We start from the raw sequence: 21,346 nt of genomic DNA, 5'->3' as shown, positions 1-21,346 counted from the left end.
AGAAAAAAATAAAAAATAAAACACAAACTCTATGGGTTTTTTCCTTCCCAATTTGGGCCGTAAACAGTACAAGTTTTTTGTGTGATACACCCTACTACTACAACTAAGCAAGTCATCACAAAGTTGCAAGAGCCTACCACAATTCACACTGTGAGTTTGTCTTTGAAGCTAACCAGACTAGGCGCCGTAAACTCCAGCGAGGAAATAAAACAATCTCAAGATAACAGCGTGACACCAACACAACAACAAATCATCATCCTACGAAGATAATACACAGTTTACAAATCAACGAACCTCATGCTGAAGCTGAGCTAAACTGTTTTGACGTCTGCATCTCCTCACAGATTCAAAGCAACGAAACGCACACCTCAAAAGATCACATATATCAAAATAGTGTGTCATATTTATACTGCTGACTGGGTGGCCATTAAAATAGCACACAATAGAGCACCACCACGCACTGGATGGAGTCACGGGACCTCCCAGCCATGCCCATTCCACCTATTTATTTAGAGAGCGCCACTGCAGCAAACTGAAGGCCACTGAACACATTTCGTGTCTCTGTCTCGAGTGAAAACCTTGGCACTAAACTTGTTAAGTCTACCTAGATTTTACAAAAGCACAAAATAGACTAAAAAATTCATAAAAATAAATCAAAGTGTGCTCAACCTTTTGACTTCTAAAGAAGTTCAAATAACTTCAATAATAATAATAATACAATCTATAAAATACATTTTATTATAAAGCTTCTGTTATACTGTATATCAGTCATCATGCAGCATAACTGTGGTTTCATTTGCAATCGTACTACAACTTCGTAACAGGGTGACCACGTCATGACTCAGTCAAATGAAATGAAAATAAATTTTGCCCTCGAGATGATTTTCAGTTTCATCCTCCACAGCGGACTCAGACCAGGACCAAACACAGCTTCTCCTTACACACTGCTTACAGCACAGTCAGAAGACTTTAAGAAGATGATTGCTGTGCATTGATCTGCTTCTGTCCTGGTTTGGAATACATTATTTTTTTGGGAGCTGACCAGAAGGGCCAGGAATGTTTGACTGCTATCAATCTGAATTTACAACACACCAGAACGGGTTGTTACAGCAGTGCCACGGCACAGTATGAAACAATCCCCCTTTTGTTAGGTACACTTTATCATCTTCTTGTGAGAGTTTAGTCTATGTGGAAGGGGAGGTGTTAGTGTAAATTGGGGCAAACACTGAAGTTTGACACCTTTTGGGAACAGGGTGGCACCTATGCATACACCCAAAATGACAAACCTTGAAAGAGTCTGTTTTATATCCTCTAATTTATGCATAACTGAACTCATTAGGGGGGAACTACATCAATTAGAAGCTAGAAATGAATTATGATGCTTTTTTTCTGTTGCTTTGCCTCTTCTATCGGACACTGCCACGCGTTACTGTCTCTGAGATCAGAAATGTGCATGATCTGCTGATATTACATATTTATGTGGGTTACATCACATTAAAAGCTTAACAACATGAAAAAAAATGCATATCTCATTTACCATTTTCAGATATTAAACCTTGACTTTAGATACTTACTTGCAGAAGTGACAGTGAAATCCAATAAAGTTATTCCAAATCTCACTCGTAACTCCTCAAAACGTAAGAAAAAAAGCTCTAAAACACTTCTAGCGCTTGTAGTTAGGACAGATGGCTCGATTGTAGTTTAGCGCGGTTTAGTCCACGGCTGTTTGAAATATTCATTTTATTTCTTTCGCAGTTGCACGGATGCGAGCTGGAATAATTCACCTCTGTCCCGCTACTCAGAGAACAACCGCAGGACTGAGACTACACTCTCGCAGAGAGACACAGGGAGGATAGAGAGATGTGTGAGGGACGTGACGTCACACACTCGCACGCACACGCACTGCAGGCGCGCTCCGGTGTGGCGTGCACTATAATTGAAAACATATTGTCAGCTCTCTGAGTAAAGTTTATAATCAGCGAGTGAACTACCTTAACATGCACGTGATTTCTCAGAAAAAAAACATCCATATATTATATTATAATAGTTTTTTTAATGTCATTACATTGCTTTTTTTTTTTTTTTTTGAAAACTTATATTTTATCCATATGTTGTGCTATGTACTCTGTAGAGGACACCAGGACTTAATTCCTGTTAAATGTTTTTTCACATCATGTCAGGTTACTGGTATCAATCTCACACTGGTTTGGTCAATAGTTTGCCAGGTCTTCTTAGGTAAATGGAAACTCTAATTAAAGAGGTTGTTCCACATTATTAAGCAAGTCACAGTTCTCATGAAATATGGCGAGGAAGAAAGATCTTTCTGAAGAAGAAAAGTATGAAACAATGCAATGTCTTGCAAAAGGCATCAAAACAAACACTATTTTGCTAAAAGCAAATACAGATTACTGAACCATCATAAGATTTGTGAGTGACTTGTACATAAGATCTTGGTCAGGTGAAGATGTATTAAGGAAAGTTTCTCTCAAACAAATGAACTGTATTGTTATGGCAGCTGTAAAAAAAAGGTGTTTGAAGCTACTGGAGTCTCAAGATCCTCTCCATGCAGACGGACAGTTGTGTTAAAGCTGTGTTTCAGTCACTGCTAACTAAACCCCGGAAAGAGAAACCTGCTCAGTGGCTGTAGAAACACATGAAGATTTCTAAATAGTTTTATTCACTTACAAATGCTTAAGCACAAAGGATGGTCCAGATATATGGATTTCTAATAGTTGATGAATGGCCATCCTATTCAAATGAATCTGCAACATCAGCTTGGAGGCTGGGTGATGATTTGGGTTGGAATATTAGGAAGTGAGATGTAAGGTCATTTAAAGTGTCAAAATGACTTCTGCAAAATATGTGGAGTTCATTAACTGACCTAAACTTTCCTTAATACATCTTCACCTGACCAAGATCTTCTGTGCTGCAAGTCGCTCATAAATCTTTTGATGGTTCAATAATCTCTATTTGCATTTTGCAAAATATTGTTTGTATTGATGCTTTTTGCAAGACATTGCATTGTTCCATACTTTTATTCTTCAGAAAGATCTTTCTTCCTCGCCACATTTCATGAGAACTGTGACTTGCTTTATAATGTGGAACAACTTCTTTAAGTAGGGTTTCCATTTACCTAAGAAGATCTAGCAAACTATTGACCATACCAGTCTGAGATTGATACCAGTTACCTGAAATGAAGTGAAAAACAGCACAAATAAAGATCGGACTCTTTATTGTACCGAAATCCTGTTCATATGTCACTTGAATGATACTTTAGAACACAATGTATAATGTATATACAAAAAAGAAGCGCAATAACGAGAGCAATAATTGTCTGTAATTCTCATCATAATACTGAATACTTCATATTAATATTGATATATCATTTCTTTCCCTATTCACTTGGTGTGTCTCACTAAATGCCTAATAAACATGCTTTAAGTCCTGGTGTCCTCCACAGTGGACACATATGAAATCGATTTCCTGTTTTGTAACAGAAAGTCACATTTTGATTTGAAACCCCATGACATTTGAGATGATGATTTATGGCGAAAAAAATAAATAAAATAAATAAGAATAATATATATATATATATATATATATATATATATATATATATATATATATATATATATATATATATATATATATATATATATATATATAATGAGTCAAGTGCTCATTACAAAATATTATCATATTTCCATAAGGGTGTTGAATTTGATCACTAAATTAATGTCAGCTGTTTTTAAAGTCCAGGAAGAGGGAGTGGTCATGATGAAACTTCCAAACATTTGGTATCTCTGAAAAGCCCTGAATTTGCTCTGTATATGACATCCAGACAGTGACGTGTAAAACTTTTATAAACTATAAAAAATATATATACATAGACCTACCTCTTAGTAACATTAAATCATGGTACTGTATGTCATTATTTGGATATGTTCAGATGATTCTGCCTTGCATTTAACCTTTGTCCCGACCTATTCTCTACATTTCTGTTTGTCTTTGTTTAACAGGCACTGAACAATCATAGTCAAGTAAACCATAAGCAGGTCTGTGAAGGTACTTGCACTATCCAAACAAGCATACTTCCGCAGAATGAAAACACTTACCACCATGTGACATCACTCACTCACTCACACACACACAAACACATGCACAAGGAAACCTAGCAGAAGCTCCAGGCATTCTCCTCACCACTTATCCTCGCTCCAAGTCGAGCCAAGTGATCTAAGTCTTCTAAGGCTGTGTTTACACTTGGCATTAACATGCGACCACCACGATACAATCGAGCAGATCGGATCATCACTCAATCAGAACACGGCGACTTTACACTTGGCAACATCAGCTGACTTTTCTGTCTGGATAACCGATTGGATCTTTCTTTCTCATGCAATGTTTAAATAAGTCTGCAGAGAATTGGCCCGGTGCAAAATCAAGCTGAAGTAGTGGGTTGTCTTTCGAAAAACATTTTCAGTCGCGGGACACTTTACAAATCTAAGATAAGTGTAGGATTCTTACTAGTGCTCCACACGAGGAAGATGGAGAGAGGGGGTGGGGGGTTTCTTGATGTCGACCTGTGAATGCAGAGAAGATGGCTGGATTGCGTTTACATTACACTGAGATCTTAGAAGTTACCTTAGTCATCTCCAGTTCAATCTAAAATCATCCCTGAGTCTTCATAGTACTCAACTGATCCACTCTGACCAATCAATGTCTGGCCCCCAAAGTCAACTCCAAGTCTCATGAGATGAAGTTCCAAACATAGGTTTGTAAAGAGCCTAATCATTCGTCATGCAACCTCATCATTTCACCATCAAAGAGAAGTTATCAGAAAACTAAGAAATAAGTCACTGGAACATGTGCGATCACAAAACGAACATGATAAAAGCGGCCGTTTGTTTGCATGCTTTGTTATATATTCAAATTCAAAAGCATCCATGTTTTAAACATAGAATAAGTGATACATTGATCATATTGTTTTAATTTATCAGGACTCAAAATTAATCACACATAAATACACTTATTTCTATTTTATTTATTTATTTTTAACGCTTAAAATAGCCTGCTTATTCAGTTGAGTCTGTTTCTGTTTATTAGGCACAGTAGCCGTCATATTTAGAATGAATGATAATATCTCTATTTTTTAAAAGCTCCCTAACAAAAAACATTATTAGGCTATATTCTTTTATGATAGGCAACGTGAGCTAAACTCTCGAGACGAGGCTTGTGACAGATTATATAAGTTACTTAATAAATACAAACTCTGACTGAAAGAGAGTTTTGAGCTCGACTTATTTTAAAAAGTGTTTAATGCTGGTGTACAGCTCTTATCTTTCTGAAATGATCCGCAGTGCAGACTCGCTATTTTTATAAAAGCTCCCGAACAAAAATCATTATTATATTTTAACTCTTGAAACGAGACGACAGATAAAATGTTGCTTAATAAATACACAATTTTGATAGAGAATAAGAAGCTGACGTATGATTTATCCAAGTGGTCATATTTAACATGTTTACTGTGTAACGTTAATGTTTACCATGCATAGTCTTTTACATCGCTTATAAATATTTCTGCCTTGTTTAGTGATTATAATCCACATCGGATCAAGTTATCTCAAACACTTGCTGCTAACTAAGAGTGAGTTTTGAGCTCAACTTATTTTAAAACGTCTTTAATGCTGGTGTTAAAGTTGTTATCTTTCTGAAATGATCCGCGCTGACGCTCTCCAGACACGGAGAAACTCCGCCTTTGTTCATAACCCCTCCTCTAGCCCCAGCTGGCCCGCTTTGGCCCAAGGTTTTCGTCGGGCCAAAAAACCCTGGCCGTTGGCCCTGAGGAAGCCCCGGAAGTGACAGTGGAAACGCGACTGGCCCTGGCACGCACTAGCACGCCCGGTCTTAGCTCGATAGTGGAAACACGGCTATTAAGAGCCTGCAGCCTACATAAGCAGCAGTCATTGCACCATCCCAGCAACAATACTTACAGCATCCTATCACCTCACCTCCTCCTCCTCTATTTCACTTATTCTCTCTCTTTTTAGTACTGCAATGGGGGGTTGAAGTCAGAGCTCAAGCCGAGCCTTGGATTTAAGCCTCTGTCGAGAACAACAAGCCCAGGTTGTTTACCATTAACCCTATGGAGTAGATGGGCAGGCTGATCCATCTTCAAGTTGATCCAAAGTCATCTCTGAGTTTACATAGTCATTGTCCAGTCATCAAAGTCCCTCCAAGTCCCCTAAGTTATCTCAAAGTCAATCCCATGTCTTTGCGAAGCTTCATAGCAATTGCCCCTTCACCAAAGTCTCTTTTCCGACTCTTTCCTGGCCCTCCTGTTTGTGTGTTCTTGGGAATCCTGTGAGACAAATCAAAGCATCTTTACTGAAGTCTGGTTTGTGGACACTATAAAGGCTCAGTCGCTTGTTTTGGTTGTGTTTCTGCCACTTTCAATAAAACATACAATGTGTTGTTCCACATCCTCTGTTGTCATCTTTGAGTCTGTCCTATAGTAACCCTGTAGAAATTACTATTTTGGGTGTAATTTTACACTGTTTTTGTGCTTTTTCAGCACACGTTAATGCAAGAAAACTAATAGAGTCATGGATGAAAGCACCTTTCACACATATAGTGAAAAGATTAAAGCATTGGTGAAAAATACCCAGATGAAATACTACATACGGTGTGATTCTGAAGGCTGCATTAAATGGACACTTTATTATCCCATCAGCCTCTGTTCTAATCAGATGTAGCAGCAGTTTGCAGTTTCAGACACAGCTTCTTATTTCACAAACAAAAGCGAATATATTAACAACAGACACAATGTTTGACTCAAGTAAAGTTATTCACAGCTATTTGTACGGTTGCATTTGTTCATTAAAGCAATGTTAATCAAAATTAAATTCATTATGTATTTTTTTTAGATATTGATAGGGATTAACTTTATATCTCTGACAAGGCAAGTATCACTGTTCCAGGAATCATTGTTTATCCAAGTATTTCAAGGGTTCATGAATCACATTTTTGTTTTTGTTTTTTTTTGACTTGTTTCGTAATGTAAAGTACAAGCTTTCAAATCTGTATTGCGTGAGCCAGCCGCACTAAATGCATCTCCAGCAATATTAGTCATAACCTCAAATCTTATCTGTTGGCATGCTTCATCACTGGAAGTGGAAAACTACTACTTCATTACTAACTCAGCTTTTTGCTGTTGGGGGATAAATGCGGTTTGATTTCCCATAAAAGTAGAAAATATTTCCTGCTGTTCCTGTGAATTGTGGTCCAACATGATTCCATGACAGCCCTTCACAAGAACATTGATCAATTTTATAGCGCAATCAGTTGTTTAAATGAAACTGAGGTTCAATTTCTTCTGAAGTTTGCACAACAGCATACCAAGGAGCAACATCTGACTTACAGCTGGGTTTAACAAGGTTTTCTTCTTTATATAAACTGTCAAGCTTCGAGCCAATAGAACCAATGTTTCTTCCTGCAGTAAACATTGTTAGACTGTCTTTTCAGTGCATTCATAACATGAAAATGTCAAATATCCATGCAGTTGGCTGCACTGCCTAGTGTAATTAGCCTTCTATTAAAAAAATCTAATAAAAGGATTGTCATATTAGCATGACAGCACCTGCATGACACTGAAATCACAGCCACATTTTCCCCATTCTTTCAGGCATGTCATAACTCAACTGACTTCTCACTCCATATTTTCAGAGGGAGTAGGAACATATCTAAACATGTATTTCGAGACCAGGGGAGTTGACAGGAGACCTGGTGTCTCTTGTTTCTGCCAGAACAGGACGGCCGAACAGTCAGAACAAGAGATCAGGACATGAGGGTGAGCGAGCGAGAGGAAACAGGAGGTCATATGGTGGAGGGGTTGGTGACCTTCCGGACTGCTGTCAGAGACAGATTAAATAAACTACAGATAGAGGCGATGAGCTATGGTGTCTTAGTAGTTTCCTAACAAAATGACAGAGGACATTTGCTGAGGACGTCTTTGATTGGAAAACGTTTTACTGGAATTTGTAGTAAACGCACTTTAGCTAAGAACTGGGTCAAAGAAGAATAATGAGTCGACTCCCACATGAATGCTGTAATGACTTTGTGACGTTAACATCTCCCTAGTAGATCACAACAGCACATTGTCAGGATATTCATAAAACTCACAAACAATAGCTTCGGAATAGATGTCCTAGAAGTATTTTAAGATGAAATCAATAGATGCACAAGAACTGTCCCTTGAATGAAGGTCAATTACATTTAGTAGAGATGCAGATGTGTAGATGTAGTATAGATTACTTTAGAATAGATGTAGTTTAGATGATTAGTGTAGATGTTTACTGTCAATGAAGAGAGAAAAGAAATTCCAAAATAAACCAAAATATCCCCAAATTGTATGACAATAAGGCATACTGACATATAAAATTCCATTTGATCACCTAAACTGGATCCAGTGTTATTGAAAACTGCCACAACGCTTTCATGTTTCGAGGTTACTGGCCTATTTTGTAAAAAAAAAAAAAAAAAAATAGCAAATCTTCATTAAATACCACTCTAGTAATTTGCTTTAACGCTTGATAGACAGAACTGGACACAGCAACAATGGATAGCAATTGACATCTCATTTATACTTAGATTTTTATAAAAGATCAATTAAAGCTGTGCATGTTGACATTAGCTAACTAAAAGTAGTTATGATACTAAAGATCCAAAATGTTGGCAAAATGCTGTGGGTCCATTGTCTGTAGTGTAGCAATTTATAAAGCCAATCTCGCAAAGAAGTCATAGTTATTATATTTTACTGTACTTGCAATGTACATATCTAAGAAAGGTAGGTTCAGGGTTATTAGCTAGTTATTATCCAGTTATTGTAAATGCCTTAATAAGTACATACTACTGTATGTACAATCCGAACAGGCCTGTAAAATCAAGTGCTACCAATGTCACAAACCAAGCACCTTTTTGCCGGTCAATATGACAAACTTGTATTACCAACTAGAACCTGCTGTGAAGTATGATTGGAAAATTTTCATCCCTCAAATTCTCGATCATGGATTCCTATTGAAAAACTGCTCTTTACCAGTTAACACACTGGGTGTCCAAACAAGTCAATGAGGCCTTCTGATGCCTATTCAATTAAATTCAATTAAATTCAAGTTTATTTGTATAGCGCTTTTTACAATACAAATCATTACAAAGCAACTTTACAGAAAATTATGTTTCTACAATATTTAGTAGTAGCTAGTAGTTTGTGCACGTTTTACAGGATTTTAGAAAAAAAATATTTAAAAAAATAATAATGAAAGACGTAGTCAGCTAGACGATGAACTATCAATATTATTAATTAATAGTTATTATATGATGCAGTCACACATGTAGCAATAATTGTTAGTTCTGTTTGTTGATTCAAGGTTAGCATCATCTGAGGTCCTCTGAGGGTCAGCATCATCTTTTCTCAGGTGTTCTGGATCCAAACTGGAGCTTGTGTAAATCCTAGTTAACATAGAAACAAAATAGAGACATCATTAGCATAGCTGCTGATTCAACAAAGTAAGATTAGTTTAACCCAAGCTAATGAATAAAAATGCACATTTGATCAGATGCAACTACACTTACAATTTAAAAGATACATTATGCGTATGCTTGGCGAAAGAGATGTGTTTTTAATCTAGATTTAAACAGAGAGAGTGTGTCTGAACCCCGAACATTATCAGGAAGGCTATTCCAGAGTTTGGGAGCCAAATGTGAGAAAGCTCTACCTCCTTTAGCGGACTTTGCTATCCTAGGAACTACCAAAAGTGTAGCGTTTTGTGACCTTAGGGTGCTTGATGGGTTGTAACGTGGTAGAAGGCTAGTTAGGTACGCTGGAGCTAAACCATTTAGGGCCTTATAGGTAAGTAATGATAATTTGTAACTGATACGGAACTTAATAGGTAGCCAGTGCAGAGACTGTAAAATTGGGGTAATATGATCATATTTTCTTGTCCTCGTAAGGACTCTAGCTGCTGCATTTTGGACTACCTGTAGCTTGTTTACTGATGAAGCAGGACAACCACATAGAAGTGCATTACAATAGTCCAGTCTAGAGGTCAAGATTCTGTGTAGTGTTTTTTGGTCCAATAATTAATATCTCTGTCTTATCCGAATTTAATTGGAGAAAATTATTCGTCATCCAATCTTTTACATTTTTAACACACTCTGTTAGCTTAGATAATTGGGAAGTTTCATCTGGTCTCGTTGAGATATATAACTGAGTATCATCAGCATAACAGTGGAAGCTAATTCCGTATTTTCTAATGATATTACCAAGGGGCAACATGTATATTGAAAATAGAAGGGGACCTAGGACGGATCCTTGTGGCACTCCATATTTTACTGATGATAAATGAGATGACACCCCATTTAAGTAAACAAAATGGTAGCGATCGGACAGGTAGGATCTAAACCATCTTAGAGGCTGCCCTTGAATACCTGTATAATGTTGTAATCGATCTATGAGTTTGTCATGATCTATGGTGTCGAACGCAGCACTAAGATCAAGTAAAACTAGAAATGAGATGCAGCCTTGATCTGACGCAAGGAGCAGGTCATTTGTAATTTTAACTTTTAAATATTAAATTTAAAGTGAAGTTTCTGTGCTATGGTGGGGCCTAAAACCTGACTGCAATTCTCCATACAGATCATTTTTATGCAGGAAGGTGCGCAATTGAGCAGACCCAACTTTTTCTAAAATTGTAGACATAAATGGAAGATTTGAAATAGGCCTATAATTTGCCAATACACTAGGATCTAGTTTTGGTTTCTTAATTAGAGGCTTTATAACCACCAGTTTGAATGGTTTTGGGACGTGACCTAAAGATAACGACGAGTTAATGATATTGAAAAGCGCTCCTTCGGCTACAGGTAACAACTCTTTCAGTAATTTAGTGGGTACAGGATCTAATAAACATGTTGTTGGTTTAGATACAGTGATAAGTTTATTTAGCTCTTCCTGTCCTATATTTGTAAAGCACTGCAGTTTGTCTTTGGGTGCAATGGATGAAACTGAAGTGTTAGACGCTGTAGAATCTACATTCACTATTGTATTTCTAATGTTATCTATTTTATCAATGAAGAAATTCATAAAGTTATTACTATTTAACGTTGGTGGAATATTTGAATCAGGTGGCGTCTGTTAATTTGTTAACTTAGCCACTGTGATAAATAAAAACCTTGGATTGTTTTGGTTATTTTCAATGAGTTTGTGTATATGCTCTGCCCTAGCAGTTTTTAGAGCCTGTCTATAGCTGGACATACTGTTTTTCCATGCAATTCTAAAAACTTCCAAGTTAGTTTTTCTCCATTTGCGTTCAAGATCACGAGTTACTTTCTTGAGAGAGTGTGTATTACTGTTATACCATGGTACAGTACGTTTTTCTCTAACCTTTTTCCATTGAATGGGGGCAACGGCTTCTAATGTATTAGAGAAAATCGGGCCCATGTGTTCTGTCATTTCGTCTAATTCATGTGTATTTTTGGGTACAAATAGCAGTTGAGATAGATCAGGCAGGTTATTTGTGAATCTTTCTTTGGTGGCTGGAACAATAGTTCTTCCCAGACGGTATCGCTGAGACATATAGTTATAGACATATAGACATATCAGTTATACACAGCATGCACGATACAAGGAAATGGTCTGTAATATCATCACTTTGAGGTACAATATCTATAGCAGTAAGATCGATTCCATGCGATATAATTAAATCTAGTGTATGATTAAAACGATGAGTGGGCCCGGTGACATTTTGCTTGACTCCAAAGGAGTTTATTAGGTCAGTAAACGCAAGTCCTAATGTATCATTTGCATTATCAACGTGAATATTAAAATCTCCCATGACTAGCACCTTATCAACTGTAGCTAGAAGGTCTGAGAGGAAATCTGCAAATTCTTTTAGGAATTCTGAATACGGCCCTGGTGGTCTATACACAGTAGCCAGAGCAAGAGATACATAAGATTTATTTTGCATGTCTGACAGTGTAACATTTAGCAGAAGTATTTCAAAAGAGTTAAACCTGTATCCTGTTTTCTGGGTAACATTGAGAATATCACTATATATTGTTGCAACACCCCAGCCACGACCAGTCTGACGGGGCTCATGCTTATAACAGTAGTTTGGTGGAGTAGACTCATTTAGACCAAAATAATCATTTGGTTTTAGCCAAGTTTCAGTCAAGCAGAGTACATCAAAACTATTATCTGTGATCATTTCATTTACAATAACTGCTTTTGGTGTGAGTGATCTAATATTTATGAGCCCAAACTTTAAAAATTGTTTTTGTTCATTTCCTTTACATTTTTCTGGTTTAATTACGATAAGATTTTTTTCTAGATCCTACATTATATATATATATATATATATATATATATATATATATATATATATATATATATATATATATATATATATATATATATATATATATATATATATTTACCTCACTATTCGGGGAACAGACACAGTCTTAATAGTTTTTACAGCGCAAGTACTTTTATCATTTAAGCGGGTGGAACAAAACTCATCATAATGGTTATCTGAGAATTGTCTTACTAGTCATATGGAGCGAAGTGTCCTGGAGATGTTGTCAGAGAGCAGCTCCGCTCCGATTCTGCTGGGGTGTAATCCATCAGAGCGAAACAGTCTAGGACGCTCCCAGAAAAGATTCCAGTTATTAACAAATAGCAGTTTCTGATGCCTAATCACTCATTAGTGCCATCTTTACTTCCAATATGTGCTGTAGAATGACTACTCAACAGTCTATGTGGCATAAAACAAGGGTTCAGCAACAGGGCCTCAAAAGTGTAATTCGAGTCGAAGAAAAGAGAAAATAAAACCAAATTACTCTAGGTGGCGGTATGTGCTCATGGCTCCAGTCAGCCATTAGATCGAAGAAGAAGAAGAAAGACGGCTCAAACCAACGTAGTTTGAACGATGGATCTACAACACAGGTACCATGGTTTCGGGAAACAGTCGTGACTAGCTAGTTCGTTTTCATAATGATGATCCTGGTGTAAAATAAGATGACGACCAACTAAAATGGTATTTTCAGCCGGGAAGTGCATGGCCATGTACAATTCCTGAGAAATGTAAGAAATTCTTGAAGTGTAATCTTTAACTGATATTGTATGTGGCCCATCACTAAAGCTGTCTGGCATATCGACCATTTCTCCCAGATGAACATCCCTTGCAGGATGTGAGATCTTCTACATGCGTGTTATAAGGAATTGCTGAGTGACTCATGGAGCTTCTTTCTCTGCAGATGTTAGTTATTGAGTCATTGATGTCAGTAATCACATTTTCGCCGCGTGCTAGCGATAGCTTACCGTGTGTGTGTCCTGGGGGTCATGGCAGGATTGGTGAATCCCTTTGAAGCCCATTGCAACTTCCAACCCCACCATCTTGTCAGTTTACTCACAGATTCAAATACATTTCTGAGTTAATGCCTTCCATATAGGCTTACATAAACCTTGTTGCTTCAGTATTACCATTCTAGCTATTTCTTCTCTCTGCAGGGGAAAAATCGAAAAGAGACGCTTGGTTGAAAAAAACATAAAACAGGATCTTCAAAGACATCTGAGGTCTGGTCTGTATTACCCCAAATATCTGCATGGTTTTGATCAACCAATCACTTCACAAGCTGAGCAAACAGGTGCTATGCAGGCATCTAATAAACATATTCTTTCCGGTGTTGATTTTGGGTAAAGCTACTGGTTCATTTTACTATTTTTTACTATTAAATTGTTATTACATATTAATTACTTTTCAGAGCAACCAAACTTATGGAGTTCAGCCGCTATCAGACTATAAAATGGTTCAAAACATCCATGAAGTTGGGCTCTTTTAACTTTGACCAGTAGGCAAGCACCTAATGTCCATTCAGTACATAACCACACAAGAATGCCCTGGCAACCATCCACAACATCTCAGCAGTGTAGCAGTTCTGCATAGGCTAACAAGCGTTTTCTCCATAAATTATACAAATATACAGTTTTACTCCAGTGCACGTTTGACACCAAATTTAACCTGACATAAAAAGAAACAAGAAATGTGATCTACCGATCGCTTCATTCCTGAGTTTGTTGCTTTGCCTTCTACCTTCACAAATGGAAAGAGATGCAAAAGCCATTATTTGAAACAAAAAAGCCTTGTTATTTAGAGGAAAACTTGTGTAATTTGACATAAGGAACCAATTAACCCCCCTCTACCCCCAACCCCCTACTCTACTCTACCTCTGTCTCAGCCGTCCTGGAGAGAGAGCAGAGGAACTTGTTGGCAGTAGACACACCACCAGGTTTTTAACATCTGCGTTTCTGTACCATGGCTTTGTACTATGATATATATATATATATATATATATATATATATATATATATATATATATATATATATATATATATATATATATATATATATATATATATATATATATATGATTATTTGCATGCCTAGGTGCTGCATGGCATTAAAAAACTCTAAGTAAAAAGCTGGAGTTAGTTATTTTAGTATTATTTTGATACTATTATAGCATTTTATAGCATTCGTATCTTCATATCCTTCGTTTTATGTTTTCAATTTTCATTTAAACCAATTCTGTATTTTATGTGCTTTTTTCCATATATTTTTGTAATTATTGATTCATTATTATTATTATTATTAAATATATTGTCTTTACAACCATTCATCATAATTCACTACTATTATATATTATAGTTTTAAAATTCTATTAGAGGCCTCTTACTACACCATTTAAAAGGTGAAATTTTTTTTTCAAATTTTTTTTCTTTCTATATTTGGGTCTTTAGGTTAAAATGATTATTCAGATAAAAACAAATCTCTCCTTTTTTTTTTTTTTTATAGTCTCAACAGTCTCCAAAACACTTCATCTTTTTTATATTGTATTCCTAATGCCAAGCTGAAGAAGAATGTTAAAAGCCTTTGCATGGGAACTAGTGTGCTCTGTATAAAATCGCAAGCTCTTAACCCTTGGACATGTGTTATACAGATGGTTCAACACAAAGCACACTCCGTTAAAAGTTTACGAAAAAAAGAGTGAGAAGAAAAAGTGCCTCGTAAGGGAGCTAAATGCCCTTTTTGTGGCGATCAATCCAAACAAGTTAAATTTCCTGACAGGAGGCTCGCCAAAACACTAGCTGTGTCATATTTTGCTCTGGTCTCTGGTTAAGTCTGTCACTTTCAAGCTGTAACAGCTTGTAGTATCCTGGTGTAAATCTATGTGGTCAGCCTTGTATGTGTTTATGCTAACATACTCACAAGCTAACTTCTAGCCTTTCAAAGCCAGACTTCTGACTGTGAACCAAAAGTATTGTACACACTGTGAACTCTGCATTTGGTTACACTAAAAAAAATAAAAAAATAAAAAGGCTCTTTGAAAGAAAAATTATATTACATTGCATGTTGCATCTTTCGTGACCTTTTAAAGTGAAGTGTCTAGTCTAGTGTGTGGTGCTAAAAACATTCTGACTATTTATTATGTTGGTTGCTGTATGTATCACAGCTCTTCTGAAATTATATGTCTGGTGAGTTGCCACTAAAAAGTTAATGCTGTATCAAGTTTAAAAATAGGGCACCATCTACTCTAATCCATACCCTAAACCTAAACCCCTTGGACTCACCTGACTTACACTTTGCATCACATTGTTCAGTTTTGTACCAGGTCAACTAACAAGCAAGTTTAAACCCAACCCTAAATCTACCCGATAGTGTTAATGAAAGCAACAGTGATATAACAATTCATTTTGCTTATTTTACACAGTTTCAAGGGATTTGTTGGGTACATTTAGGTAATTTTGTACAAAAGCAGACATATTTCAAGTGAGCAGGGGTAGACGAATCATAAACCATGGTAAAAGTGTTTTAAGACCTTAACATACCCTTACGAAAAATAACCATGGTTTTATTATAGTAAAACTGTAGTAACCCATGGTTTTTTGGCGTATTGACTGCCATTTGTAAAACCACAGATTTACTACAAATACCATGGTTAAACTATGGTTAATATAGCAAAACCATGGTTAATTTGTGGTTACCATGGTTTAACTACAGTAGCCATGGTTTTTTGGTTTTATTTGTAGTAAAACCATGGTTAATTTTCGTAAGGGTAGTATTGTGCAAGGATACGCAAAAAGAATTATTGCATCATTAATGGTTGTTATTAATTGATAATATACCACTGTAATCATAATTTGTGTTTTACTGCAACTGGTCTTTGTTTCAACTGGAAATTGCAGTGAACTGACTGTATTTATATACTTTCGGAACTATGCAAAAAAAAAAAAAAAAAAAAAAAAAAAATTATATATTATATATATAATATTTGTTACAGACATGTTTTTCTATTGAAGCTAGTTTTGAAACCTCAAATGATTGAGATTGTATTGTGTTTAGTTCCAGTAATGTGCAAAACGTTTCAATTTATGTCATATCAACATGAGCCAAACTGATTAAGCTAGCATAATAACTGAATGTGACTGTACTACCCAGAGGCTCGCTGAAGCAAGGGAGGTCTACTATTGACCTGCCAACAGGATGGAGAGCTAAGGCTTGTCTCTTGGGATGACACCCCTACTTATCCCATCATTATACACATGGCTTCCACACGCAAAGTTGACATACAGCTTCCCTGGGCCCTGTGAGACATTTACATGCAGAGTTTGCATGTGGTACAACACAAATCAACTCTGTTCGACTAGTCTTTAAATAGGGACTTTGTACAGTTTGTACAGTCTCGTTTCTTTTGGCTGCTTATCAAAGTCGTAGAATTGGTCTATTACTCCTCTTAAGGGTAATGAATGCTATTATGTTGCAGGGAGTATAGCTCAGTTATATAGTTGATACATAAATAACAGAGACAAGGGGAGCTCGATGGGTAGAACGTGTTATTGGTTGTTTTTTGGAGAAGGGGCTAGAGATCTCGACTGGGATGCCTGTTCAGTAAAAGCTCTGACAGTGTGTGTTGGAGGGGAAAAGAGGCTTTCATGTTCTGGGTGGCCTGTTTAGCTTGCACTGAAGTGCAAGAAGAGGATGGCCGTTTACTTCCACAGTCCATCAGGGAAATTATTGTCTGAAAGGCTTGCACAACCATGCACAGCTGGATAACTATCATTGTTTTCCAAGACAGATTCATGCATATCAGTTCAGATGGACGTCTGTGTTGAGTTTATTCATCAAGATATGAAAGTTCTATGATAGTTTACTTACTACACTTAAGTCAGTCCAAACTCAAATGACCTTCTTTCTTGGAAGAATATCCTATTTGCCCAGAATTTAAGCCTCTATTCACTGAAAATATTCTTCACTGAAGTTCATAAGCCAAGCAGGGTAGCATAGACATCCATGTGGTTTTGTTGTGTGCTGTGTCTGAATATGGATACTTGCCTATGCTTTTGAATATGGTTGTGCAAGTCTTTTAGACAATACTTTCCCATTTAGATTGTGGAAGTTCACGGTCATCCTCTTCTTGCACTTCAATGCAAGCAAAACAGGCAACCGAAGTATATCAGTTTCTTTTTCATGTCCAGATTTACAGTATTCATAAAATAGTAGGCAAAACGTTCCAGCGAAATTCTGAAATGTGCATTCAATGGCCATTTACTATTGCAACTGATGCTGTCAAGTCATATGGCAATGAAAACATGATGAATATACTGTAGAACGTCCAGATTACATTCATACAATACAAATAAAAAAAAATATAGAATGTGCTTTTGGAACACTTGTGAATTATGTTATAAATATATGTTATAGAAAAATAACAAATAAGTTGAAACAATATTTACAGTATGCTACACTGCCTTTTAAATCATGGCAGGTGTGGGCGTTTTTTGAGCATGTCTGGCCAATCAATGTCTACTTACCTCACGGGTGGTACCAGTTGTGCTGGTTAGATCCTCCTCCGCAGTAGGAGCTAATTTTGTTCTTGAAAAAGGCAGTCTGGTACTAAAATCGCACCTAGTTCTGGCGGAGCGAAAATGTCCCAAAGTGGGTGGTTCCACAATTAGTTCTGGTACTATAAAAAGGCTCTGGTTGTGTGAAAGGCCCTATAAACAACCAATCAGAGCTTATCCTGCTTTAAAGAGCTTGAGCATTTAAAAGTGGCATACAACAAAACTGCAGTGTGCTATTATAAAAACCAGAACTTTAACTGTTAACTGTTGAAGTGGATATCTGAGATGTTTAAAAAAAAAAAAAAAAAAATTACAAAATGACAGCTTTTCTTTGCCAATAAATTAGAATTTATTTTTTTTTCCGTTCTTTTGATAAGTCGTAGTGGCAGTAGGGTGACCACCTGCTAATAAGCCCAAAGGGGGACAAGGTGTATGTTTCTGAGGGACAATGTGGGACACTGCCTTGCGCGGTGGTGCCCCCACACCATGGGCAGACTCACTGATAGTGGTTTACCCATTTCTAGCACATACCACCTTACATGGTATATTAATAATGCCCTATTCCCCTAAACGTGTAACTTCTGATATATGCTCATGACAGAATTAACAGATACACTTCCACTTTTGATTTACTTTAGCTATTTAATTCTAACCAACTTTTTTTGAGCAAGCATTGATTATGCGTGACACAGTCTCAATTTGTGGGACGCATGAATTGGGCTTCAAACGCTGTGCGCGCACGCGCTACGTGGGACGGGTGGTCACCCTAGGTGGCGGATGTTGGTAGGTTTACGTATATCACAGCCACTACAATAGCTATTATTTTTATTCAAATGAAATATAGATGTGTTATCTTTAGCAAAGCAGCACAGAGAGCAAATTCTTTAAACTTGCCCTAATGCACTGCAGAGGTTTGCATTGTAAATAAGGGGTTGTCAAAGCAGTAATGGAAAGGAAAGACCCTTATACTTGAAAGCGGCCATGTATTAGGTGTTTCTTGGAGTTTTTGTGAAATTGACGTGTTTCCATTGGGCATATTTTTTCATATTTTCCATTGGGCGTAGAAGCACAGCTAATAACTGTTTTGAAAAGGGGCAGAGCTACAAATCTCCAAATTGTTTCAAAATAGAACTGCATTGACGTGTCTGTGTTGACCTTTGGAATCAATTTACCCTTTCTGTAGTCAATAAGACTTTTGTAGTCCATCTGAAAGTTTTAAGGGGGAACTAGTCCTGTATACTGTAAATCTACCCATAGATCACACCAAAGATATATGCTAAATGCAAAATGAAATTGTAGTTGTAAGTTGTAATGTATTAGTCAGTCTTGAAACAATCCCAAGGGGTGTTAACACACATTCTAGGCACATTAAAGAGAGTGAAACCGGTTCAGTATCTGTATTTGTTTAGGGTCTATTTAGGAAGAGGGAAAGGCAAGGATACAACCAACCACCTGTTATGATGCAATGCAGAACTATAAAATTATGGGACATGCAAAATGGGAATGAACCAATGAAGGGTGGAGGTCTCAACGGAGGAGGCTCATGTCCAACCAACTTTTGCAATCCATGTAAGGCACTCTAGATTTTAGCAGTTGTCCTGGTCTCTGCTGTCTTTCAAGGCTGTAGAGGTCCTTTCTAGGTGCTGATCCACCATCTGGTCTGGATATGTACTGAATCTGGGTGACTGCAGTGACCCTCTGATCTGGATACAGACTGGATCTGAAGGCTACGGTGACCTCTGAATAAGAGAGAAACAGACTAATACAGACTAATATTAGCGTAGATGCCGTTCTTCTAATGATGTAGCAAGTACATCGGGTGTTATGGGAAGTGTTCCCGGTTCAGGTTTACCTAATTAATGCAGCCTAAAAAACATTTAACACATTTGAATATTAAAAATATGTCAGTGTGTTATGTGTGAGCCAGGTTAAAGAGATGGGTCTTTAATCTAGATTTAAACTGCAAGAGTGTGTTTGCCTCCCGAACAATGTTAGGTAGGTTATTCCAGAGTTTGGGAGCTAAATAAGAAAAGGATCTGCCGCCCGCAGTTGATTTTGATATTCGCCGTATTACCAAATTGCCTGAGTTTTGAGAATGCAGTGGATGTGGAGGACTATAGCTAAACCATTCCGGGCTTTATAAGTAATAATTTACAATTAAAAAGATCTTAAATAAACAAGATGTAAGGTTGATGTTATCTTTGGAAAGTCAACTCCTTTGCATTCCTGCATATTCTTAAATGTGAATTACCTTGCATTCTCCAGCAGGCTCAGCAGGACGCTCTCCCCCTCGCTGAGGTGTCCTTTCTTAACCTCTTACAGCCTCCAGTTGATGTGGCGTGAACCCTGAGGATACTGGTCTTTGATGATGACCCATAGCATTCGGACTTGCTATGCAGTTGCTTTCAAGATGTTGATCTTTATTGAATTAAAGTTATCAGATCAGATGTTTCTCCTAAAATTAACCCAGGAGAAATGCATGTTATGTACAGAAGCAGGGCAGGATATGTCCCAAACAAGCCCAGACAGGAAAGAAAGGATGTTAGGACTAGATGCTTACGGCTGCCAAGCAACGTCGTAACTTTCACATTACTATTGGATTAAACTAATATGCAGACACAGGTGTGTGTGTGTGTGTGTGTGTGTGTAGGAGCTATTTTAAAACAGCTTAAAATGTGTCTCACCCAGTTAGAAATTACAAATACCCACTTTATAACAATTATTTTACAGATATTGTAGTTTTTATTATTATTGTATTTTTTTAATGATTAAAATTTGTATAATCTATTGTTATATAATTTCAAATTTATCATTAAACTGTAACATATAACCTGTGACGAATGATAGTATTTAGGTTTTAGACAATAAAGATGAAATCAGATTAGATTATGCACATTTAATAATCGCTACCAGTCAAACATTTAGTTATTTATTTGTTTGTTCATTTGTTTTCATTATTTGTTTATTTATTTGTTTATTATTTGTTTGAAACATTATGAATATATTTGCTGTGCCAAGCATTATTAGTTTATAATAAACAAAACAAACAAACAAGCAGCATACTTTTTTTTCAGCATTGTTTAGAAGAAATGTTGAAAATTTAGCTTTGCATCACATATATAAATTACATTTTAAAATGTTAAAACAGAAATGTTATCTTAAATCTAAATGATACTATTTCACAATATTAATAGTAATGTTGTATTTTTGATCAAATAAATGCAGCCTTGGTAAGCAGAAGAGGCTTCTTTCAAAAACATATAACTTGTTTTTAATAGATATATGGTTGTTTAACAGTATTTTCTCAGTTTGTTCAGATCTTCCTTTGGCTTTTGTTGTCCCTCTCTTTTTCTCTTAGGGGATTTTCTGTTTCTTTCTCTCCCTCTACTGCAC

At 36.7% G+C, this 21,346-nt stretch overlaps 1 protein-coding gene across 1 annotated transcript in view; it reads right to left on the bottom strand.

Moving 5' to 3' along the window:
* The window catches only part of lpar1 (lysophosphatidic acid receptor 1), a 30,538-nt gene extending 28,685 nt beyond the window's left edge, over positions 1-1,853 (bottom strand). Inside the window, exon 1 of the mRNA XM_026273229.1 lies at positions 1,575-1,853. The gene's annotated coding sequence lies outside the window, so the exon portion shown is untranslated. The remainder of the gene's footprint in view (positions 1-1,574) is intronic.
* Positions 1,854-21,346: the final 19,493 nt, after the last annotated feature.

This window comes from Carassius auratus, chromosome 10 (assembly GCF_003368295.1).
Source record: "Carassius auratus strain Wakin chromosome 10, ASM336829v1, whole genome shotgun sequence".
NCBI classification, from domain to species: domain Eukaryota; kingdom Metazoa; phylum Chordata; class Actinopteri; order Cypriniformes; family Cyprinidae; genus Carassius; species Carassius auratus.
Note: the sequence above shows the minus strand (reverse complement) of the source record. Positions and strands in the feature narration are given on the sequence as shown.